Below are 26,926 nucleotides of genomic sequence, written 5' to 3'. Positions count from 1 at the left end.
TTTAAAGATGGTTAGTAATAAACTATTTGAGTTCTAAGTAAAGTGAAGGATTAAAATATTACTATGTTTTTTTGAATTTAATTCTGTAAAAATAAAAATATAATGTTTTTTTTAGGCTACAAGATCTGACAATATTTCAGTTACGAGGGTCTTTATTTCTCACTGTTATTAAACGGTATAAAATTCAATTATAGCTAATTGATTATAAGTGCTCAAAGCGGAAGACAGTAAAAGACAAGACACGTTGCTAATTCTTCAAAGCCGAGGGGCAAATTTTTGTGTTACATCAGTAGGAAGAGTAAAACTGTGAAACGTCATGATGTAAAGTAATATACCTTTATCTTCCATTTTCATAACTGTGATAATACTGCAGTGAATGTAATGAATTCAGTTTTTTTTGAATAAACAATATTTGTTCAGTTAAAATTTTGCCAATCATCTTACTAAAAGAAAATGTTACAAAAAAATTAAGCATGGATTTCCAGTTAAAACTATAACAGACGCAGGTAATGATAATAATAATAATTACCATACCTCATAATAATAATTGAAAGTGTGCAAATTATTTAATATTGCCTTAATTTTAACTTGTGTTGACTCATTTTAACTGGACCAAAATTATGATAAATATACAAAATTATTTTAACAATATACTCAATAATGATAAAATATGAGGACTGAATATACCTATGTTATTAATTTAAAGAGTAGTGGATTCACATATTTTAAAGAAATAAAATATATAAACAAAATGTGTTAGTTTAATGCTTGCAATAGAAGTGATGAAAGGATGTAAGAGATGATAGTTATAATAATCATAATTGTAAATATTGTCATTGTATATATGGTAATCAAATTTCACTGTTCATGTCACAAGGGTAAGTGTTATTTTGAAAAAGTCAGGCTTTTTACTAAACCAAATTAATAACTAAACTGTCGATTAAAATGAATATGGAACAAATACAGCTAAGAAGAAGAATAAACAAAATGCTATTCTGTGTTGGAAATATTCATAACGCATATTGAAATGATTAATTTAAAGGTAAAAGTATACAAATTTGCATACTTGAAATGATTGAGAGTTTAGATTACTTTTCAGAAATTGAGGAACTGAAAAATGATTTACAGGAAAATACCAAAAAAATTATGTTCAGTACACCATAGATCCGTGTAGAACAATCTGGGTACGAACCGATTTCTTTTTCGAAGTTTCTCGCAATAACCATCTCATTTATTTAGTGTCATTTTTAAAGAACATTGAATACAATGGAATAAAAATCTTACAAATACCCAGCGATTACTTAAGACTGAGACACGACATTTAAATATTAATAACAATATTTATTAATGTTTCGTGATGCTCTAGAATGACATTATTAAGTAGTAAGTTTCCTTAATATTATTATTAATAGCCAATTATTCCCATAGACAGTGTCGTATCTTGTGGAGAGGCCAGTTCCTTTGAACTGCTTTCTCTATAACCTACGCGGTAATGGGGTTCCTGGCGTGCGTTGTAGGTATTAAAGACGTTCAAATGCAAATTCTGTTCATGACGTCAAGATAAGCCGTAATGCTGGTCACTCAGAGTAAGACTTCGGAAGTTTCCAGGAACGGGAATATGTGCCTCGAAGCTTGCGCAAAATATGACGCCTGCGCACTGGAACAAATTAATAAAAGTGAAACACGGAAAGCGGCAATAAAGAACAGAACACAAAACTGTAAGCTTTTAGCATTTTTTTTAAAATTCAAATGTAAAATAATCAATGAAACATGGTGGTTTATGACTGCTTCTGGAAATGAAGACTCGGTGGGTTTGAAATGCCTTACAACGCTGCATAATTGCCCCCTTATTATTACTGAAAAAATATGGAAGTATTTTGTAATGGTCGCGCTACTTCTAATTGATTCTTGGGCTATTTAACGACGCTTTATCGGTTATATAGCATAGAATGGCAGGATAACATTTTTCTGTTTCAAGGACATTATAAAAATAAATGTTTATTTTTATTTTGCAAATACATCTTCGTAATTTCAAATCAAATATAATTTAAACACTCGCTTGGGTATGAAAGACAGATCTATGTTTTATCAGTTCAGTTTTGTTGGCGGTAATATAATTAATTTCTAACAGCTCTAATTAATTGTTTGATAAGTAAACATATTCTGATAATTAAATGGGTCTTTGTAGACGAACATATGGATACCTGACAGACCTCCCCCCGTCCAACCAGTCCATCCTTCCATACTTATTTCTTTTACGATCAGGGTCACTGTATACGAGAAATATGTACGTGTTTAACTTTACACAAAAGGTAGTTTACTATAAAATCCTAAATAGCACCTGAAGGGTCTATGATATGCGCTTGTTAGTAATTAGGTCGCCACAAGAAACATCTTCGTATTATATAAAAGGGTTATTCAGTTCTGTAGGGGAGTTTAACCACGTAGTCAACTTCATTTGTACGAGACCAAGAGAAGCGATGTCCCAGGTTCGTCTATGTGTTTAAGGTAAAAGTTATGTCATCAGACTTTTAACTTCGTACGCCGAAAAAAGGCCCAGTCCCTAAAATTTATACCTGCCCAAGCGGTTAAAAAGGCGGTCTCGTGAAACGTGCACCTCCTGCTTTTTTGTGTAGGGATAGGAAGGGTACAACACGTGTCACCAATTTATAAAGCACTTTGTGGCCACGAAATTAAATAGAGGAATGCTGGTATATACCTGGGTTAAAGTGAATTTTTTTCCTTACAAGCGATGCTATTAATAAATATACGTAGATCCAAAATAAATAATTAGAAAATATAAGATTTTCATATACATTTGTGTTATCCAAATAAGTAAATTGTATGTATTTTAAACCTTAAAGCAGCAAACCGGGATTAAGCGAACGTCATCTGCCATCGAAGCATGCCAGTGGGTTAAAAATGCAATCTGACACCGATATTTTGAGGTTTAAATACTATAAGTTTTATTGGAGCGTGAGAAAAATAAATACTATTTAAACAACTTGCAGAAGTTTTGGAAGGACTTTCCCTAAATTCTAAAAAAATAATGACGATAATAATTTCTTATTTTAATGTGCTGACTGAGCAGCTACATTAGTTAATTACATAGTCAAGACAAGAAGATAAACTAAAAACAAAGTACATATACCAGCATAAGCAAGTAAACACTAAACTAAAGTAAATAATAATAATAATATAACTTTGTAATATTCCTTAATAAATAGGCTTAATATACTATGAAGACAAGATAGGTTTCCTGTTAATGTGTATTATAGAAATAATAATAACAATAACAACAACAAAACAACAGAAACAAAAAGATAAAAAGAATAATACTAGTAATCCGTCGTAAGCAACACAATTTTAAAGATACTTGTCATTTTGAACGTTAGTGATCATGTTTATTATGTTCCTAAGGCGGACCGCAATAATTTGAATACTTTCTAGTTTTCTTATATTTAATGAACAGACGTAAGAAAAAGACACATCCAATTACCACTGTATTTCACGACGAAAATTAATGTTACATAGGCCGACATTACATCTACTTTTACAAACAAATAGTTTAAGTGCAGGAAATGTGCGTATTAATACACAACAATTTCCAAGTCTGTGAGCAACGTAGTGTGCCATATTGTAGGCCTTATTTATTGATTCTGCGAACAAGTTTCTCTCAACCTATGGGCTGTATAACACTGCACCAAACTTTCATAATATTTAGATTACCAGAGGCTATGTGGTACAGTTCACCGTTTTACGTGTAGAAGTAGGCCTATTAGCCCCAGAGCATGCGAGGCACCAGGGGTGTCCAGTTTTTCGAGACCTTTATAAATTCATGCTGAAGAAAATTAGCAGTTGATGCCAGTTCGAGATGCTAACGAATCTGAAGAAATATGAGTTGAAAAGACAGTAACATTTCTGTGAAGGAATATAATTTCTGTCTTCCTAAATTCCATTTAACACGCGATATGTACGTCATTTTGAGTTTATATTCTAATCACCCTTCTTCCTAATTCTGAGCTTTATTACGAGTAACAGGTCTGAACATTCTCTTTTTACAATAATTTTGGGATATTTTAATATAGTTTAACGATACGAAAGAAAAAATATTGTCCCATTATTTAGGGTTTAAGATGGAGACAATATTGCTCCGAAATGTCTACCTGCAAGTTTACACATCGTCACAACTCAGAAGAAATAAAAAAAAAATCTTCACAGTCATGAGAACGTGAAATGTCCGAGTTCCATGAAGTTTAAAATAATGAAATATTATTGAGAATGAGAGGTTCGATTAATGCCACGTGCAATACTAGGCCTACATTTACAAAACTAATTAAATTCTATGTACTGGAATAGGTGAAAACGAATCAAAGCACTGAAAGTTTACTGTACCTAAGAAATATTAAAAAAAAGGAAACAAAAAAAAATGTAATTTATACTGTGCCTCTTAAGTCGTTGTTTCTTAAATTCTGAAGTTGATTTACTGGCGGAAAATCCTGCGCTCGTAAGAATATCACATGGATAAATTACTAGAGTTGATCCCATATCATATTCTGAAGATGTTTCGGCCTTGTTACTACAGACATGTTTACAGCTGAAAATGGTAAGTGTAGCGGAAGAACTGTGGTGTTAAAATTTTGCGCTCATTTGAATTTATGAGGCTTGTAGAATACGCCCATCCTGTCATGTGCAGTTCTTTTCCGAGAATGGAGGTGAAGGGGAAAAAGATAAACCCGCAGACTTCTCTTATCTTTGCTTTACTTTGAAACGGTGAAACTGTAAGCTGCAGGATTACTCGTGTAAGCTACATGGCAAGGCAAACGATGGCGAATAAAAACACCGCGATCTGCTGAAGGTGTTATTACATATTCATGTAAAAAAGGAATGTAGTGTCTCTGTTAGGAAAATTAAATTCTAAACTTTAGAGTTGTTTATCTAGCATAGTTCTGATGAAGCTATTTAGATTTTATTTTTTTAAACAGGAAAAATCAATATTGTTTTGTTGTTATGTAGGCTATATTAAATAATGCAAATAAAATTCTTAGAATTTTAATCATACCAAATTAAATAAATTATAAACCTAACTCTAATACGATTGTATATCACTTAGGATATCATTATGAGAATATAACCTTCGAAACAGGCTCTTAAACGACTCATGATTTCAGTATATTTCACATTCTAAAATGTTTGTCTGCCCACACATCTTTTACGAAATACGAATTTGAACTGAGATATGGAAGTCAACTGTTCCAGAAAATATATCGTTTATTTTGAATTTGTAAATTTAGACTATTTCTTGGATCTTTTCTGAGGCCATCTGTTCCAAACGTGTTTCATGATATTTTCTCAGAGCCTAAGTCGATTGCTGAAGTATTATCTACATTTGCTTATGAATGATTCCTTTGATCATAACCAATGAACAAGAAGCAATGCCCAACCACAATTTTCTATAAAATTTTATGGGACCCTAGGAACCGATACATCGATCCAGGTAATTAATATTGGCAAGACACAAGTTCCGGATTTATGTTTAACTTATGATTTATGAATGACTTTGACTCAATGTTTGAAAATACAGATTTTTTTGTACATTTTCCTTACGATGGAAAGTAAACAGCTGCCTTACGTGCAGAGGAAAACATTGTAAATAACTTTTTCTGCTATCATTTCACTTTAAAATGTAATAATCTCTGAAACTTTGTGGCAAGTGCATTTCCTGAAGAGTGCCATTTTCTGATATCGCGACTAAGCAAACAATCAAACTGCTGCTTAGAACGTTATATGAGTTCTGGAGGCCCTGATCTCTGCCCCCTCACCCCATCCACGCTCTCACCATTTACCCAAACAAAACTTGTAGAAGCTGGGAAACTGCTAACCGGCGCATATCATCAAAACTTTCCCATCGTTACAGTTAATGGCTTATTTTTCGTCCTTGTGTGTTGCTATAATTAACTGAGAAATATAGAAGTTAAGTTTCTCTTTCAAGTGAGTAAAGCATATGAGGAAATGAGGATCTTCTGTGTTTTACATTTTTTTGCATTACTGTATCCAACGCTGCCTTCAAGTTGGAAAATTAAATCGCAGAACTGTCCTTAAGGGCAAACGATTTCTGTAGCATTCGGTGAAGGCGAGAAATCCTGAGAAGTGTTCGGATGTATTTTCATTTACAGATACGAAAATCAAAAGACTAAAGCACGTAAAAATAATAAATAACATTCAGTGCTGTTTCTCTCCAGGAAATATGTTAAGAGGATATTACAAAATAGACTTTTCATAAAGGTGGGAAGTTTACGTTGGTTAAACAATAATGAGTAGTCTTTGATAAAATATTTCATATATTATTTGAGCAATTATTTACTCTTTCGTTATGTTTATAAATCTATCAGACTTTTCGAAAATGGCTGATTGAGGGAGTTTACAGCTTATAAACGTCTGTACTTTATGAAATATCTGAAATAATACGAAGAAAAGTGCTCTTATAGGATAAGGTTTATAAAAAAATAGGCATTTTGTGGCGGAAGTACTTAATTATTAATTTTTATCTATATGGTGAATTATCAATAAGTTTAATATAGTGTAGCTTTCATCAATCGTTTCTTTAAAATACTCTCCATTGGAATCGTAATACTAGGTTACCATACTCTGTTATGTTGTATGCATGTCAGTGCGTAAAATCGTTTAATATTATTTAGGAATGTGTAAGCTGTGTAACGAAATATTCAACAGGAAATTATTTCGTTGTTTGAATCACAAAAGCCCCAATACAAATGATTGTAAAGTCTAGTAGTAGAATATTATCGATAAAATTACGAACTTCATAAAATAACATTGAATTTTGTAGAGCCACACATTTAAAATAAGTAAATATATATAGTTTTAAACAGTGTCCACCCATGTAATAATTTATGTAATGAAAGACAACGAGACATTTTATCAGCTCAGGGAACGTTGATTTTTAACAACTCTTTAATAATTGTCATGTTCCTATCCAGCTCAGTCGATGTTATAGCTCGCGACATATATAAAATTCTGAATTTTTTTATGGTTTTTGATAAGTGGGTTCATATTACATCGAAACGTAAACTGTTTGTTTTGCTTACATATCAAATTTGCGCTTGGTTACAACTTTAGAAAGTCATGACGTTTCGTGTAAAACATTGGTTTTGTCATACAATAGATTTATTTCAGAGCTAAAAGTATTTTCTTCATTAGGAATTAAGTTATAAGTATGCCTGATGAACTAAGGTTATCAGCTTTGTAACTTCTGTATTTTCAGATCACTCAGCCTGCGATGTGTGTTAACAAGTTCCGCAGAGGACGGACGTTTACTTGTATGGAATTCGTAGAATCGTTTCCACGAAAATGTGTTGGTAAGTTATTCACTGCTGAGTAGTGTTGGAACATATACTTTTTGTTATTTCTTTGTCGGATTTCCATATTTACTCTTCAGTTCTGTAACTGTTATGCACATATTTTAACCCTTAGTTCTTGGTTATGGGTGTGATGAATAAGGGCCCATATGTTTTAAATGTACGCTGAAACCATGCATGTAACGCTTTCAATAATAGTTTATTTGACGAAAAATCAAAGTTGAGAGTTGAAGGACAATGCCCAGGATGTTAATTACGATAGTGGCTTTGTAAGGTGTTTTGATTAATATACTGCTAAACCTATTCAAAATGAAACACTAGTGGACCAAGGAAATTCGTTTTGTGGAAGTTTGTTTCGTAAATGATCAGTTATTACACCTTTCTGATCCATGACATTACTACCATCTATTACGTAATACGTACATAAAAATATTAGCATGCAGTAAATATTTTTAGATACATAAATAGATTACCTACAGATTTTTGTTTGCTTTGAAACATGAAGTTTTACTTTAGAATGCATGGAAAGATAAAGTACTCTTATCACCATTATCAATGTATCAGTGCATGTTCTTCGGCAAGACGACACAACTTGTGTTCTTCTTTTCTGCTGTGTTTATTTTCTGGGTTGCAAATGCACGTGAACTTGTTGGTAGATATCAATGTTTCGGAGGAACATACTGCCTCCAACTTCAGCACTCATATTTCTTATAACTTTTTCTTTTATTTTGTTTTGCAAGTGTAGTGAATAGAAGGAATGAAACAGTTGATATACCTTAATTAATTCAAAAGTAGGTAAGAGTGAGTCAAGGTGGGACGACATTGAAAATATTAAGAAGTTTATTATAGTTCTTGTGCTTTTCATGACAAAGTAACGGCTTTTGTCCGAGAACTTGGAAGGTAGAGACGAATTGGAAAACCATAGATGGGATAATAATATTAAAACGAATATTAAAGAAATAAGGCAATGAGAGTGTGCACTGGATTTACGTTGCCAAGGATAGAGATCAGTGAAGGGCTGTTGTGAGCACGGTAATGAAACTTCTGGTTTTATAAAGTTCTGTGAATTCTTTGATAAGTGCAGCAACTATTAGCTTCTCAGGAAGGACTCTTCTCCATTGGAGTTTGTTAATATTTTGTTTCTTATGTTATCGTCTGACTACAGTTTCTGAAATAGTTCGTTATGAAACGTGGCAAATATTTGTCTGAAAGCTGTACTGGTTGTAAGTTCATTCACAAGCGAATGTTGTTGGTGAGAAGCAAGGTCTCCGTCCGTAATAATCTCTCCTTGTTGAAACTTGTGTTCCCGCGAGGTTTACCTGTTACGACAACGGACTGGCTGGACTGGACTGGCAAGGTTGCACTTGGGGATCAGCTCTCAGCACCCCTACATCTTGTACCGCAGCATCCGTTACATTCAACGACCCCTTTGTATCGTTACTATTCTCACGACATCAAACTGTAAGCTGTTATACACGACTGGATACAGTTGGGGCACAAACTAAACAACCAGTTCCTTTATATAAACATCGAAATGGTTTCGTAAATGTGAAGATAATTATAATCATCATATAGACGCACAGCAGACTTCGCCGTTTGTCGCCGCTGAGTAGTTAGCGTTCAGTAGTTCTTGGGTTCAGACCTCGGCCCGGAGACCAGGTATCCTAACTTAGGTGTTACATGCTTTTCCTCATTACTTCCAGACAAATTCCGGACAATAACTCATCGCCCTGATGATGGAGGCAGTAAGTGCTTCCGAAACTTCTGCCAGGAAATAGTCTTACTCGTTATCAGCATCTCCGTGTTTGTCGCTGTAAGAACTTGAAATCTTACCTGATATGAGTTACTTTCGAATTCGTATGGCATGTTTTAAGACGTAATTTTGTATTCCTAGTGTTATCTTTTTTGTGCAATGTGGTTTTCTAGTTACTCTATGGAAAGCATTATTAATCTCTCATTTTGACCTCACAAATATCGTTTGATTTTAAAATCCATTTTGAGTCTAATTCGACACTATCGAATATCTGCTACGATATATCGTCGTGATTTAAGCCAAGGCTTATAAAACCTATTGTCTGTCTTCTTCCTTCCTGATCTTCAATGAAACAGATGCCATTGTTCAACAGGTATTAACTTTTATGAAATTAGAATGCCTTTAAACACCAAATCAACAAGGTGTAGTAGGACATGAAGGTAAGAATAAATTATTCTAAGATTTAACATTATATGACGTGGATATCTTTCGGCTCCGAGCGTCTTTAACCCAGTAAGCAATCCTTTGTTTCTGGGTGTTCTTGAAACTCTAACGTGAGCGAAGAATACTTTATGGACTTATCATGTCTGTCTGTCCGTATGGTTCAACTCGAGAGCCGTTGGTCGGCTTTGGATGAAATTTAGTATGGACATAATGCTGTTTGTATGTATTCTAACATCGTATTTTTAAATTTGCTGCGATCGGTAATACCATCATGGCGGACAAAGAAATTTGTAGGATTTAACTTCATTGTTTGAATCCAGTGATGAACAACAATGTATTTAAAAACTACCATTGTTGGAACGATTACTGAGCAAAAATGGGACAAAATATCTCAAGACAGAACACTAAATAAAATAAATAATAAAATTTGTCTGTGAATGATTTAAGATGCTACAACATTAGTGCAAGAACGGCTGACATGATGTAGCTTGAAGAACGTCTTTGAAATGTTGGTGTACTCCAAAGAATACGCGTTTCTTGCCTTGTTAATTGTGGTGGTACCAGGCGTTTGTTCCTATTTGTAAAACGGCGGAGAGTGAAGTCACTCTCTCACTCACTGTTATCCGGTGCCGAGGTTAAGAATGCGTCGCGTTTTACTTCTACTCCCCTAAACGTCTTCATTGCGTGACGCTTAGAAACATGAAACATAACGTACGAAGCCGTAATATCGTTTAGCTACTAGAACAACTATATTATTAGACAAATTGAGGCAAAATTTTAGTGGTTTTAACCTATAATAAACTCATAAATATATCGACAGATGCTTACGTTTAAAATGAAATTACCTTTACACAAATATAGTGTACCATTCGTTAATTCTTAATTTGGTATATTGAGTTGAACCCGTTACCCTTTCTGGAGGGCGGTGTGGTATATTGACCAGAGTTGGCTGCCTACAAACCACGCTTCGTCTCCTCTCTCTCTCTCTCTCCCCCCCCCCTCCAGGCCGCCCGTATTGTCACGCACGTAGCTTATTGCGTAAATTCTAAACGAAAGGGGCACAAGGACGTTTTTAAGGCTTTCTACTCCTGCCTTATTTGTTTGGTTTGATCTTTATTATTTTCGTGATCAGTCATCAATTATGAAAGACGCAGTTCATGGGAAGGGCAATATAAAGGCAGAATAAGGGTTAGAATATACAATAAGTTCTAGGAAGAACTTCTGACGCACGCGTTCCGTCAAATATTCCAGTGTGATTGACAAGACAGCAGGAGAATTATATTATTAGTAATTATACACTGTAATAATTCGTTTGTATGTATGATTTTCACTAAAAGCCTACAAACTTCGATTATATTAAGTTTTCCAAATGTACCCGTTATGTTTCAAATAGTTGCTATCTTTAATTGTGAAAATATAAAATATTATATTACGTATTTGCAGTTATGTTTACGTAATCTGTAGGAATACATGACTTATCTTACATAGGTCCAATGGTTTAGTAGTTATTGTCATCCAATCGAAATTAAATACAAATTTTTCGCGGTAGCCATGTTTTTGTTTTATATTATGCAAATATTATTAACTGACTGACTATGGGTTATAGAGTCATTCTTATGAAACTAATACTACGTTCAGCTAGCGAAGAAATTTTCCGCCTTTTATGGAACCAAATGTTTATTACCGTGTTCACAATAATCCGGCACTAGTCTTGTCCTGAGCCTGCTTAGACCAATCCACACTCTCACAACATATTTCCATAAATCTATTTTAATATTATTTTCCCAGTTAGGCCTAGGTTTTCAGAGTTGACTCGTCCTTTCGGGCTCTTCAACGAAAATTTTATAAACATTTCTAATGCCCTTAATGCGCGCTGCATGCTCCGACCATCTGATTTTATTTTATTTAGTCATCCTAATAATATCTGGTGCAGGGTACTAACTCCTCTTTACCCCCAGTTTCTTCCTACGTACTTCAGCCGTCTTAGGTCCAGATATTGTCCTCAGAAACTCACAATTTTTGATGTTCTCTTAGAACGAGAGACGTCACCGGCCGAGGAATTCAGGCAACGCATTAAATAATGAGAATCGATGATGAAACTCCCGTCATCACTCTTGGAATTAAGCCAGTTTTGTAACTTCATACTTCTTTATGCACTAGCTGTAAGCTTAATTTGACTTAATGCTCTGAACTACGTGACAAAATTATAGGCCTAGAGAGTAACAAGATTGAAAAGAAATACTCTGGAGTATTCCGAAATCTATCTTAACTTCGCATCATATAGGTCATTCTTGCAATTATAGCGTCTCGTTCATTCTTGAATTCATGTGAGTCCAAAAGTCTTCGAAAAGTGAATTCGTGCAGTTTTTTTCTCTCTAATGCCATCCGAAGTCCTATTGTTACGCAGCTCTCCTTTACAACAATGGTAGTTGTATGATCGCAGTACCTCCCAATAATGGAGCTGAATCGTGAGGACAGACAGATTGACAAACAGAGAGACATTACCAGCACGTATGCTGTTCTTCGTTTACACTACAGCGTAAAGAACGCCTAATAACTAACAGTTTTCTCCTTGTAATTCAAAGGTAGTTAAGTGCAAGGGATTAGGTAGGACGAAAACGTAGATGTCTGATGGAGAAACGAGAAATGAATACGAAAATTTGGCGAGCACTGGGTTAGAAACGGAGATATTAAGGTATTATTGGATTGTGTTTGATGATGTTGATTGGATTAAACTGGCGCATTATAATGCCATGTCGATCGCTTAGTTAAACGCCTAGTACTAAAGAGTTTCTATGAATGTGAATATTCTTAGCTTCTTTGTCGATGTTATGTTATGTCAGGAGGCGATAGAGTTCAGTTTAGTAACTAGGCAACGGACTGGACAATGTGCAGACCGGTTCCAGGGACCACTCAACCTCCTGTTTAACGAACGCAAACGTTATTTCCTCCGGGACAGAGCGGCCGGGGCGTGAAACTAACCACTTTATCATACAGTACCATCAGAAGTACAAAGACCTCTATTTCTGCCCACGTGTAGGCATGAGAAACAACTTTCTTGTCTGCAAAGTCTCGAAGTTAATGCCATAGAAACGTGGAAATGTCGTTGTAGCCCACTCTTGATCTGAGTCCGACGCACGGCGGTAGTTGGGCCAGCCTGTGTTGTTTCGTTCTATCAGAATGATGTATGGACAACGCGGCTGGAGCTGTAGCTTCATAACGTTTTATACAGAGACGCCAACTTAAAGCAGGCTATTTGGTGGCCAAATCCATCTTTAGTTCAAGAGCCCGTAGGAGACAATTCTCACCCCTATAAAAAACCTTCCGTTATCTACATATAAAACTACTGCCTCCCCCCCACCCCAAAAAAAGGAAAAGACTGGACGTTTCATATATCACTTAACCTCGAAAACAGTATTTGCTTTGTGTTGGAACATGTTCACTCCACATCGACTCCTTAACTTGTTATGTACTTTCGTTCGAGGATAATAACATATGTTTTAAACTTTGAATTAAATAATTTATTACGCTGTTGAATGTTGTGTTTATTTTAGAAGTGTTGTGAACTAATCAAAAGTTTTATTAAAATACAAATAAGATAGAAATTTCTATTATGGTCACTATGTAAGCAGCGCCTCGCAGTAGTTCTCACAGTTTGCCACTAGAGCGCTCCAAGATGCGCTTTGTGCACCTTTGGAGTGAATCGGTGGAAAGATAATCTTTTTTTTTTTCTACGAAGCACCGCGACGCTGTAACATTCCAAACATCTTAAAAATGAAGAGTAATGTCTTATTCTTTTGTCTAACATTATTTGAACAAAATCTGAAGGTTTGTGACGATGATGTATTGTTAAAACAAATAACTTTCTGGACATTATCCATCGTCTTGATTTTTTGTTAATAAATACGTCATATTTGCTTAACAAAAATCAAGACGATGGATATTGTTCAGAAAGTTATTTGTTTTAGCATTATTTGGTTATGAGTCCTGCACCTTTCACTAGAGGCAAGACTTTTCTTGAGAGCACTGTTCAGTTACCAGGCGGACCAGAGTTCTAAACCCTGTGCTAGCAGGTCTGACTGTAGGGGTCTGTAAACGTGTTATGTTGAATGTATATAGTGTTCATAATATACACTTTAGAAATCGAATCTGTGGTTGGTATTTCTGAAATCACATTTCGTTCTTAGAATAAGCGTAATCAACATCCACCTTTCAATACATAAGCAGAAAAGATATAGATTTATATTTATAAGTGTGAACCTACATATATTTCCACCAAATTTTGAAAATGTGAAATAAGGTGGCTTAGAATTAAGTAAGTTTCGAGTGTTAAGTTATCCCTTTCCATATAACATCAAAACTGAAACGAAACAAAACTTTATTAATTTTTAACGATATGAGAGGGAGGTTTTTACATTGAACTAGTGGTAAAAGTATTGAACACGTTAGAAAAAAGGTTCTGGCATAATCTGTGCCAAAGGACGGACGTGAAAAACCTTTACATTTTCGGTTATATTATATCCAATATTGTAATGCATAATAAATTATCCTCCGCACTGATGTGATTTCGGTACTTCTAGTAAGTAATCCCTTTACATGATTTATGCCCACTATTTGTTTTAATTATTAAAGAAAATCAATGCTTGCCATTTCGATGTGTTTCTTGGACACACTATAACGAAAAGGAAAAGATGATACATAACTGTATCTGAATTAACGCTGTATTGATTTATTATTAATCATTTGATAATGTCTATTTTTGTAAAAGTTGCATAGTATCTAACGAGATGACGACTAGTTTAAAAATAGATTTGCGGACGTCACTGTATTTTAGTTATCAAATGAGTGCCTTTATAAATTAAATATTTCTATATAACAAACTTATCTATTTGCAAACCAAATAATAAAGTCTAATCACAAGTTTAAATTTGTTTACATCAACAGAAAGAGTTTTATTATTGCGAAATGTTCTTTGAGTAACTTGCATATCCAAAGAAATAACATTTATTTTAAGATATTAATTAAATTATGCCTAATTATAATAGACGTTAGACTATTTTGTGATACAGTTCATGTCACGATACTTAGATTTCTGGTAGGGGTGAATCCATGTTTTATTCTGATTGACTTCTTAAAATATTTCACTTTCGTACAATCCATTCGATTGAAATGATAGTTGCACACAGAGTAACTTCAAAGTGTCTGCTGTATTTCGTCACTTAGAGATTTGCGTCATGTGTGGCCTATGGTGCGAAAATTGACAGGATTATCAAACTTTAATTATATGAACATAATTCTGTGATTGACGATTGAACTTTCATTGCAGAGGTTTTTATTGAAGTAAATGAATTACAGAGAAACAGTAGCAACATTTCAGGTAACATATCTTGCCCAGAAGTATTCAGAAATCTATCGCAAAATCAACAATTATTTAAAATTTTTGAGGTTGCTGATTGCGTTTTGTAGACAGCGAAGTAAACACATGGGGTAATAAGTAATTATATTAATGAGTAATTAGGCCTGCATTCTATTTAAATATGTAAATAAGTGTTACCTGTCATTAATTTATCGAGATATATAATCATGTTGAGTAGCTTACATTGAAAAGGTATTTTTTCCTACGGTCGGAGACAGTCCTCAGTTGACAATCGTCATTGAATTCACCAGAGTTTCCAGAATAGCAATGTGGGGAATAACACTGTAACAATAATTAACAACGATAATAACAAACAGCCTTTAAATAAGGTGAGGTAAGAATTTATTTTAAACAGACAATATCCAAATAATGTAATGCGTTTAAAACATGTCTTATTGACTAGTTTCCTTTCTTACGTGTTTAATACATCTGAGATGTAATGCCGAATTTTTTAATGTAATTATTTTATATTACAGATATATAATTGATTTTGGGAAAAGTTTCTGGTTTTTAGTTTTTCGAAGGAAGCTACAGATTTCGTATATTTTACAGCTGTCAAAATCACTATTTATTTTTAAAAAATATTGAAATTTGTCTTAAAATTAAAAGACTTGTTAATTATGTTCTGTTTATGTGGGAATCCCTGGATATGTTATGCAAATCTTCCACCAAATTATGAAGACCTCATTCTTAATTTTTGATTTGTTCACATCTGCAAAATTATTTACTCACAATACCTAATATAATAACAGGACTACATTTTGTACCAACCACTTAGTCATCATAAAATCTTGATGCAAAATGTAAATGCAGAAACTCTTAAGTGCATGTTGTATATGTACCACGTTAGTTTGAATATGAATATGTACAGCGTGTTTATAATTAGAGTATATTAAGCTTATAGTTATTACGCGATAGCTTAATCGAAACTGCGCATTTATGTTAAATCATACAGAAACTTTAGCGAGCAGATACAGCGGTAAGCGGTAACTTGGGCCTGTTATAATATTAATGATACTTTAATTATTTATTCTACTCTGTATATAATTATAATACGTATTAAAATATAACAAATTAATTGCAGTAACCTACTCTTATATTAACCATATATCAAAATTTAATTAAGGTACTTTTATATCGGGTTAAAATTTAGACAGTTTCCAATGTGTATTTTTCAAGAAAATATTCTAAACTCCTTTACAGAAATAAAACAATGCAATACTGGTAAGAACATTAGAAGATGTAAATTTAATTCAGATTAACACATTTTATTGCTAAGTGCTGTCCGAGAAGTATACTCTTTCTGTAATGAGAGCACATGTGAGATTCTTACCTTTGTGTCTGGGCCCTGAAATTTTTTTAATTCAGCTCTGTTTCACTTCAAAACACGTGCCTTGTACTCTGTAATACTCCACGATAAAACCACAAGTAACGCATTTCGTCACATCTACTCAATCTTAGCGAGTAAACTGTCTTTGAATATGTTAAGAAGCAGCCCCTCCTAAATTAATGCACCCTTCTTGGGAATGTTTTTTACGATAAGAGACAAGGGATCAGTCATTTATCTCCACAAACCACACCTACCGAAGAAACTGCCGCCCTCCTGAGTTAAACTCGTTCTCCAAAACTGTTGTTATTCTTCAGAGAAGAGACACTATACCTTATACATAGCATTTACTTTTTCTTTCGTTTATTCTTTTAATAAGATGAAAATAATTTAACTGTACATTCTTTGAAGTGCTTTACTTTCAAAGTTATCTTTTCTTGCGATGTAGTGCAAAAGTCTACTACAGATAAAGGGAAAAAAGAGAAGACTTGGACAGATATCCTGAAGACGTAACAAAAATAAAGATTCAGTTCAATTAAAGCTAAGCATTAAAACAAACTACAACGTAAAATAATATAGGCCTATTATTCAAAATTATATAAATTATAAATAATAATGGCAATAAATTATATGACCATAATACAAGCCTATCTTACACCTTCGGAAGGTACAAAACTTTCATAAGAATAAGCAGACTTACAAAATGTTTTATAGCTCTTGACTAAAAACTAGATTAAAATTAAATTATTTGGTTATTCCGTCAAATCACAATGTATTTAAAATAAGATAATTAAAATAATTAAAATATCATTCTGTGTTCCATATCGAATAATCGATTTACAATTGGAACAGTTACAACATGTTTCGGTTTTATTAAACCATCATCAGGTGTAAAATTATATTAAATTTAAAACTCAATTACAATTTTTTTTACAATTTTTCGTAGTGTAGTTTTTTGGAGGTCGTGTCCAGATATTTTCATATAATGGATCAACTTTATTGTTTGAAGTGATGCTTTTGATGTTTACATCGGTCAGAGATGAAATAGTAGACAACACAGATGTGTCTGGAGGTGATCCAGAAGTATTACCGTATCCGATCAAGGTTTATTACTGAATTTTAATTATTTTAATTATCTTATTTGAAATACATTGTGATTTGACGGAATAACCAAATAATTTAATTTTAATTTAATAAATCACAATATGACGCAACTACACTATTTTATAAAAACTAGATTTCCTACGTAACAGATCATATGCTCATACATAGTCTAGGTGATTAGGCTTGTATTGTTGTTGTGGGTGGGGATAAACCTACACTCGGGTTATTAAGGGGCTGCAATAAAGGATAGGCCTGCCTGTGATGCTGGTTTGTTAGGATAAGTTTCATTACAGAAATAGGCATTTATCCGCTCTACAACGTCAAATACATTTTCATGATTATAATTTTACACGCAGGCCTATGAAAGATGAGAAACAAAATAAATTTGGAGGTAACTATACCCAATTTAAACTTTTATATGCCCTGATAAAAGGTTTCATTAACACGTGTAGCTCACATTAAACGGTTTAATACTCTTTTAACAGGGTGACGACATGTTTAGTTTATACAAGGAAGTTTGTATAATTCATGAAATGGCTGGTTAATTAATTGCACTATATGTACAATTGCGTGAATCCTCTTGATTGCATTTGTTAAATAACTGTTTAAAATTCAGCATATTTCTAACAGACAAGGGTTACTTACAGAGCAATTTCGCTAATGTTTACCGCGACTTAAACTGGGGAACATAATTTGATGACTTGTATCGGGGTGGACATAATCCTACTTTTTATATACTGAGTTAGCTACAAGTAGTTAATATTAGATTATGCCTATATGCTGTTTGTTACTCACGAGAAAACCTTTGACATTGGAAGCACGTACCTACGCCGAAGTCTGATAAAACTGATAAAACATTATGCAAAATCGAAACCTAATGTTTTTGTCAAGGTTCATATTTTTGCCCCACAACGTACATTCGCACTGCCAAAGTCAAAAATTGTCAGGAGATAAAGGCCTACAGATTTCCCTAACTTAGCAGACGATTTGAAAGGAGTATAATTACTTATTTATAACATAAGAACTTACGTACCTCAAAACAATCACATAGCATTCATGTTTGTTAACACAGGATCACGGAATTTCAGTCCTAGATGAAAATCGAAATCCTAGCCAAAATTCTGGAAAAATATATGCTACTAGCAGACTCGTAAAACTAATCCTAAATTACAGATTGAAAACATCGCTACCCCAGTTAAATAGTTGCAGATAAAGTGTGAAGGTGGGATATTTTAAAAATGACCCAGATCGGCCTACTCTGAATTTAAGTTAAAAATAAACTAATTGAAGGTAAATTCTGTGTTGAAAGTTATATGTTGATATATGCTGTTCTGCCTGTCTTTTAATAAGAGTTTAATTAAATATTTAGTGCTGTCCTCTGTCAGGCGAAACATGACATGTGCAAATAAAAACACAAGGCCTGTAAAGCCACACTGTCAGTAAAAGTTGTGAGACCATAGCCCGAAAATATGATTTCATATTAGCCGAATAACTTTTAAAATGGTTTTCTGTAAAATTATATTTTTGCACATGTGATCTTGTGGCTTTCAACCACAGAATATGCAACCGAACATTTAATATTTAAATGCGAGTAAGGCGATAAGAATAAAAATCGAAATTTTTGATTTTGTAAAGATTTTATCAGTTTATATTCTCCATGCACTAATGATAAGAAGAATTGCTTTTGCCTCAGTAGTTGGCGGATTTGTTTACCTGTGCTTGGCACCGAATGCTCAAGTCTTTTGCTACTAATTCCGTGTATTTAGACGAAAATAAACGTGTCTATACATAATTTTTGATTAGCCAGTGATGTACAAGTAATTATTTATGTTGTCTTTTCTTGGTGAAGATTTCTGTCTTCTGGGTTGTTGCGCTGTGTAGTCTGGTCGATGTTAACTAACGTTTCTGAGGTTGTACTGCCTCCATCATCAGGGCGATTTATACCCAACAACCCAGAAGACAGAAATCTTCATACTCACCGCTGTGAAAACCTCAAATCATACTTAGTATGTCGGTGTTAGGAGGGATAATTTGAAATGATCCGAAGTAGCGAAGCTTTGCGATTACAGAAAGACGGCAGTTAAATGGCAAGGAAAAGAGGATTTATATATATAGGCCTACATTTTTTATTTCCGGGAAAAAAATTTAGTGGCCATTTCTCTTATTACATTAGGAAGGACTCTGAGCTTGTAACACTTACTCGCACGTCGGAAGCTTGCCTTGTTGAAGACCAATTTATATTTTGTTGGTTGCTTCGTTGTAGACTTGTAATTTATTTCGTCTGTATGTGTGTGTGTGAAGTATAATCCCGGCCAAGCCCCATGTGTAAGTACCATTGCTGCCCCCCCCCCCCTCCCTGCGGCCCAATCTCCCTCAAGACCCGTGCCAACGTTCAACACTTTTACAGTCGGCGAGAAAGCCTCAAGTTCCTCTGCTATAGTTTAGGGTTATGCTGAAATGGAGGGGCAGGGCGGAGCGAAAAGAAAGCTTATTAAGGGTCCCGAATACTGGTGTGCTTACGTGAGGTCTTCACCCCACGTGGTTCTGCCCCTCTGTGCTTGGCGCGCCAGTATTATCAAAGTAATAAAAGGTGGTTTTAACTAACGTTGCTTAATGCCAATCTGGCCTGACTCCCACTTTCCCGCCAGCCCCTACCGCGTGGCCATGTTTTGGGAGTGGCCACGAGCGAAGCCCCGCCCTCTTCCTCTTTGCAGTGAGCGGCTAGGACCGTGTTAACGCTTCGCTGGCTCCTCGTGGCGCTACCTTCTTCGTTTTCAAGACTTTTACAGCGTCGAAAGCTTGTTGCAAAATTAACATCTAAAATGTTTGACGTTTCGTATGCTAAATAGCCCATCAGACATTCACGGTCCATGTCTTGTTTCTTCTGTTGTGTTGGTCTAAACATTGCAAAGCTTCAGAAATTCCAAACTTGATGTGACAGAGCTTCCAAATTTGCGACAGCAGTGGATAAAAGCAATCCCTACTTTATTAGAATTTAATTCCCGACCTTAGCTTGTAGGTTATTTGGCTTTTCAGATTATAATAGGCCTTACACCTGCCTGTCGTATTTATTAATAGTACACAACACAAACTTTTATGGATCGTATCTCTGGGTCCTGTAATGAAATCCAAATTTTACTGGTTTCACGCTTAAGCGAAGGCCTACTTAAGTAAGTAGGCATGTGTTTCATTTGTGAGAAAGTCTGGTCATGCTTGGTCCTTGTTGTCAGATTCAAGTCTTCGTGTGGTTTGTCAGCAACAGGAAGTGAATGATTGTCTTGTCAATATAAAATTGTTACCCTGAAACTCACTTTGCTGTAAAATTAATTATACTTATTTCCATTCTTCTACTATCATTTTTGCTGTCAGCGCAATATGTTGGAGTATTGACGTTTAATAAATATTGTATTTTTTTGGTATTGGTCAGATAATAAGTGATTAAAAATATAAATAAATGCATTATAGCAAAATAATTATAAAAAATTTAATTGGCTATACAGAACGTTGCTAGTAAACAGTAATTGGCAGAACACTTCTAGAATTGCAGATTTTACCATTAATTATAAACACGAAATAAATACAAACACGTGCCAACAAATTAAATATAATATTATATATTCTATATTTTAAAGTAAAATTATGTAACATACTTGAAATTGTGGAAGATTTAAAAACTAATTAGGTTTCTACACAGGCTTAATTATTTATTACTAATGAGAGATCTAGAAAAACAAACATTTGGAGTAAGGGTGTAGGCCTAACTTGACGATATAATTTGTTTATTTCTGCTTCTTGTTCTGTACGGAAGGAAAGACAGAGAGAGTATGATTCCAGAGATAGAGTATAATTAATTAATAATTAATATCACAACTTGTATAAAGGTTAATTTGGTATTTTACTTTTATTTACGTAGGCTTATATACGTAAATATATGAGTATTTACAACGTAAGAGATTTCATGCTTTATCAAGGCTTGATTTGTAAAGGATGTAGCTTAGAGCTAAGTACACTACTAAGTCCTTAACGCCAGCGAAGAGGGATATTTCATGTTTGAGACTGAGTACTGTGTGACGTAATAACGTTTTCAACGGCAAGACTTATGTTGTTAGTTCATTTTTGCAGAAATTTTAGGCATAATATTGAATTTTAAATTTAACTTGATAGTGATTGTTGTTATGTATTACTCCTAGTGACTGGTGAGTTTCAGTCGCTTTAGTTAAGGACGTACCCGGAAATAGTAATAATTCAAAGATCCAGATCATTGCATTTCATAAGCCACTTCAAGTCTATTATTGTAGTTCTTACAAAAGTTACGTAATTTTTTAAATATTTGTTGTAAGCCTAAGGTACTTGGTAGGCTTACATCCTGTTCTCTTACCACTTTTGGTTGTCATTAGCACTAGGTTTGTACTAGTAGGCCTGTAATCTATAATTTATTTTGTAGCCTGTCTCCAAACAACGCAATGTAATGCAGCTAAACTTTTATAGACACATTATTTCTTACCACGAGTCTCGGATACTCTAATGATTGTGTCTTTTTATTTTCATCATCAAAGAACATTACAGCTGATGTCGCTTTTGCAATAAATTACCCACAAAATCTCTTGTGTCCACTGAAATAATAGGTTATGACAGATTTTCATTGAAAGAACAAATTAATTTTGAAATATATTTAATTATATTGCTTACAATCGAGCATGAATTTATTGTTATAAAATAAGTTATGAAAGTTTTATACATTTATTTAACAAAATGAAGAATTACAAAGTAGGAGTTGGTGTTGAGTTTCGTGCGATACAATATTTCTATTTCATGTTTCCTTGTCTTGGGTGAATATCATAGGTAAGCCTGAAGTAGACATGTTGTCGCTTTCCTTCATTGTCTACTCTTGCTTGTACGTTCGTATTTACAAGCCAGTTCCACTTTAGCATCGTGTTTATGAACAATCGAGTAAAATGTTTTGTTTTAATTTTGTAGGCCGTTGATATTTTTAGTAGGTCCTAATCTATAGATATATTTTCAGCTAATTTCTTTAAGTAGCTCTATTGGATTGTTAAAAAGTAGTTTTAAAAGTAAGAACGAGGTTAGCCTTTGTAGTACACAAAATATAATGCACGAATGGAAGAGTAGTTTTAGAACCTAAATTGCTACAGTAAGTTTATAGAGCTTCTGTCTAATGACGCCTTCTACTATTACATAAAATTCTATTATGCGTAGCCTAAATTACAAAGTTACAGTATTGTGTAAGATGTATGAATCTTTAATTCATTTAATTTTTTTGTGAAAATTTATAACCTTTTGACTTTTGTTTTCCAGGAGCCATGTCTATTTAATGGTTTGTTTGCACATTGTCTTGTCCTCTTTGGCGGTCATGGAGATTCTGCTGTGAAGATGCTGTTCCAATTTGTAGTCTGGCTGATTTGAAATCCAAGTTATTTAGCACTAAGTTAAGTTTAAAAACGATTTGTTTTAAAATGCTCTTTTTGAATTTGTCTGTCATTTAAATTATTAAATTACAACTTTCTTAAAGCTGGATTTTGCTTCCGTTATCTGATAAAAAAGGAGTAGTAGTATCACAGAAAACCTATCTGATTGGTCAACTGGTTAAGGTCTGAGACTAGCTTAACCAGGGGGCCCAACACCCCTTCCATGCTAGATGAGGGAAGCAGAATCCAGCTATTGAAATGTTGTAAATTATATTTTAGATTTTGGACGAAGTCCAATGGAGTAACTTAACACAATTTAACCCATAATTCTTAGAAACCTTCAAACATCGACTAAGAATGATTTGTGTTCAAATTCGTCTTGTACATAACTGAGGCTCCTAAGTACGAAAAAGTAGGAACAGTCAGCAACTGCTAAGAAATAATTTTTCGGACGCAGATTTGTTACGTAACTTTTGGGAATTAAAATTGACCTGACTCTCTTTCTTACTAGATGAACGCTCTATTTACAGTGCATTTAAGTAGCAAAGAGAGCTAAGAATTTTCTAACGTAGATTGATTACTTTCTTACGCACTGTCATATAGAACTTCTTGAACGTCAGACTTTACAACCTTAAAAGTTGTGCTGTCTACATCAACTGAGTAACTGACAAGCCTAAGAAATATTTTATGTATTTGTAACGTAGAGATAAATCAAGTTAATGAATTCAATTTAGGGGAACACAAAGAAATCGTTCAAGTAAAAGTGATGCCTTTCCAGTACACCTTTAATAAAAGGAGAAGTGACAGATAATAATTATTATAATAATAATAATTATTATTCGTAATCAATAATAAGCGGTGAAATTGGTTTCTGATGTAAAAATAAATTTCCCCCGAGCCAACGCGTCCTGAATACGTATAGGGCAGTAGCAATGAAGCTTAATGATTTTTACCTTAATAAAATCTTCTCGCAAGATAAGCGATGTCAGTTGATTAAAAATCATCGACGTTTCAGGAACCATTTTTGTCTCCATTATCAAGGCTGTGATGTCACTGTGTGTTCAGATCGCCTCCCACCCAGAATTTTTACCTTTTCACTCGATGGTGGTTAATGATCAGCTTCACGTTCCCTCCGACTTGCTCCTCGTGAAAGATAACGCATTACGTATTGGACAGGAGATTGGATTCATCCTAGAAATCGCTTCACTGACTGAACTATACTGAGCGCACTTCCTACTAAGTCTAAGATAATTTTTTAAATAATGTATTATTTTTTCAGGTGTTTAATTGATTATTTATCAATTACAAACTTATTCTGTAGAGCTTGTTGGTGGAAAAGTTTTATTTCCAGAAATTTAGAACGTAATTCTATTGCATGATTTTTTAATCAGTCACTTCTTCAATTTATGTCATTCTTTAGAGCAAAATATTGTTTTTCGCTACTCATTATCGGACTCAGAATTTTGTTACTAGTCATTGCATTCTGAAAAAAACCCCTCATAACCTCTGTACCTGTATTTTAATTCACAATACGGATAAGGAGGATATTAATTTTTATATCTACTATTTCAAAACTTTCCGAAAATAAAGTTTATAAACAAATTTGCGTAGAAAAAAGGCTTAGGTTTATAAGAACTTAAATACCCACGATAGTGATAATTATTCGAACTGCTGGTGTAGCCATATCATTAAGGGTGATATTAGTGTACTCCTCTGCACAGAAACACCGTGTGGACTTGTAGGTAAATGCCATTGTTTCGGATAAACACATTGCCTCCACGTTCAGTTAGGATGTGTGTTCTTCCCAAACGAATGGGAGAGATAGAAGAAATACATAAAAAGTTTAGTGGGATAATCCAAAGGGAGAGACCACTTGAAAGACCTAGTCGTGGATGGGAATGTAATATTAAAATTAATCTAAGTGAAACAGGGGATGGCTGTTGACTGGATCCATGTGACTCAGTACAGGGACCAATGGCGGGTTCTTTCAAACACGGCAATGAACCTATTCGAGTTTAATTAAGGGCTGCAATTTCTTTATCGTCTGAGCAACTATTAGCTTATCTAGAAGGACTCTGCTAAATAGGGTTAGTAATTCACTTTACTTGAAGCTTAGTTTACTGTTTCTTTTGGATTAATTTATTTTTATGAATGAAATAATTAGACTTAGGCCTATATGGTTACTCGGCTGTGATAGTTTATATTAAATTGATTTGTAAATCATTCTTATGAAAATTTTAATTATCCAAGGTGATATTTTTAAATTTAATATGTGAGTTGTGAACACGGTAATGTATCTTATAGTTTTACAAAGGCTGGGAATTCTTTTATTGAATGAACGATATCATGCTGTATTCTTTATCTGCCAGTTTTTGTCTGTTTCGTTCAAAATAATTTTACAGGGTCCGTAGTAGAAATTTGTAAGTTGTGAAATTTATAACCTTAAGTTCCTCCAGTTAGGCTTACGTTATTTTATATTAACACTTACCCGAGAAGTATTTCAATTCCGTTGTAAGGTAATGTTTAGCTGAAATTCTTGCCAGGAGCACAGTATTCAGCGTTGGTGTGTTTCTTCTTAACAATTCAACTCCGACAACATTTGTGAGCTGCTTGGATGCTGTAACCAGTTTTTCCCCATGTGCTTGGTCCACGCATCATTATACTCAGTAGAGATGAACAAGGGTGTAGTTTTTGGGTGGGGTCACACACCACCCTGATACTGCAGCTGCGATACTAGTTCAGAGAATACAGCATTGTGGGGTGTGGCAGGGTATCTGCACCCCCCAAACATTTTTCAAAGGTTTGATCAATTGGTGGTTGTAGACAAAGATGAGATTTCCATGAAAGACTGCCCCAGACTTATTCTTTCCTGACGTGAATAATGTTGTTTAAGCGGCGGTTATAATTGAACGAATTTAGAATTGAAAGCTGCAGAGCAGTCAGTAGAAATATCTGCAGAACGCAGTGCAGAAGAGCATGGCTCGTGATGTAACTGTCTGCAGCACAGCCAAATGCAATCCAGGCACACCGGAGGAGAAATAACGACAGAAGGTAAGGTCAGACTTATTCGAAGAGAAATGGACACTTGTTTTAGTGTTCTTTCATCAATATGTTATAATGAACTGCGTTTAGCTCCCTGATTCAAAGCCATCAATACATAAAAAACATTAATTGTCCTTACGTCGTGATATTTGGTATAGACACAACATTAAAAAAACACAAAAAATACCCATCTACTCGACGTTAATGTCGAGGGTAGGTCTAAACTTCTTTGAAAACTGCACGTCATTTATTATTTATAAATGGCGGTTGTGCGAACTATTTATGCTCAGATTCGTGTGTTCATATTTAATAATGACACACTTTTTAATAATCCAGAGCCCTAAAATAAGCAATAAACTGCATGTAAACCTGCTTCGTCTGCATCTACCAGCAGGCGGAAATTTGTCCCCTGGTCTTGTTCTTGTGAACGAATTTGATAAATGACTGACTAAATGCGGTAAATGTTGGAAACAAGTAAGCCTGTGCGAGATAAAATATTTTAAAAATGGCAAAGCCACAATTTGATTGATTTTTAAACTTGCCGCGTATTACATCTTGTCACTTCAAAACACCTTGCTTCATTGCTACACAGGCGTCAAAATTTGAGTCGGTAGTCTATACGTTAAATTTCTATCTGATATTTGAGTTATTTAAACAGTTTGAAATGAGTTTCTTTGCCACATATTTGCAATAAAGACACGTGACATTTATTTTTTACCTAAAATTTCTCTCGCGACAAGTGGTGTGACATGTAAAAGCAATGACCTGGAGTTAATTAAGTTTACATATTTAAGAATTTATAATTATTTTATGCTACGAGCTAAAATTATTCGGTTGTTTAAGAGATTTTTGCTAAAACGACAAAATCTACAACATTCTTGTGTTGATAGTTTTTATATCTCTTTTGAAAAGTAATTAATTTATATTTTAATTAAGTTAAAACTAAGCAACAAAAAGGATAAAAACAAATGAAAATACAATCTTGTTAAGTTGTCTTTATTTTTTTTTACTTGAAAGCTGTTAGCACGATCGCAAGGG

At 34.1% G+C, this 26,926-nt stretch overlaps 2 long non-coding RNA genes across 8 annotated transcripts in view; one reads left to right on the top strand and one right to left on the bottom strand.

Moving 5' to 3' along the window:
• Positions 1-26,926, top strand: part of LOC110836681 (uncharacterized) — a 140,629-nt gene that overhangs the window by 26,187 nt on the left and 87,516 nt on the right. For all 7 annotated transcript variants that reach the window (XR_015534113.1, XR_015534112.1, XR_015534110.1 and 4 more), the window contains one exon: positions 7,283-7,376. This is a non-coding gene — a long non-coding RNA (uncharacterized LOC110836681). The remainder of the gene's footprint in view (positions 1-7,282; positions 7,377-26,926) is intronic.
• Positions 1,176-25,418, bottom strand: LOC110836684 (uncharacterized). The gene is made up of 3 exons (XR_002545417.2): positions 25,335-25,418; positions 15,173-15,271; positions 1,176-1,657 (listed from the first exon to the last, which is right to left on the bottom strand). It is a non-coding gene; the product is annotated as an uncharacterized LOC110836684 (long non-coding RNA).

The sequence above is a fragment of the Zootermopsis nevadensis genome, unplaced genomic scaffold, assembly GCF_977971745.1.
Source record: "Zootermopsis nevadensis isolate Lab colony 2312 unplaced genomic scaffold, Znev_1.0 Znev_ptg000008l, whole genome shotgun sequence".
Classification (NCBI taxonomy): Eukaryota; Metazoa; Arthropoda; class Insecta; order Blattodea; family Termopsidae; genus Zootermopsis; species Zootermopsis nevadensis.
Note: the sequence above shows the minus strand (reverse complement) of the source record. Positions and strands in the feature narration are given on the sequence as shown.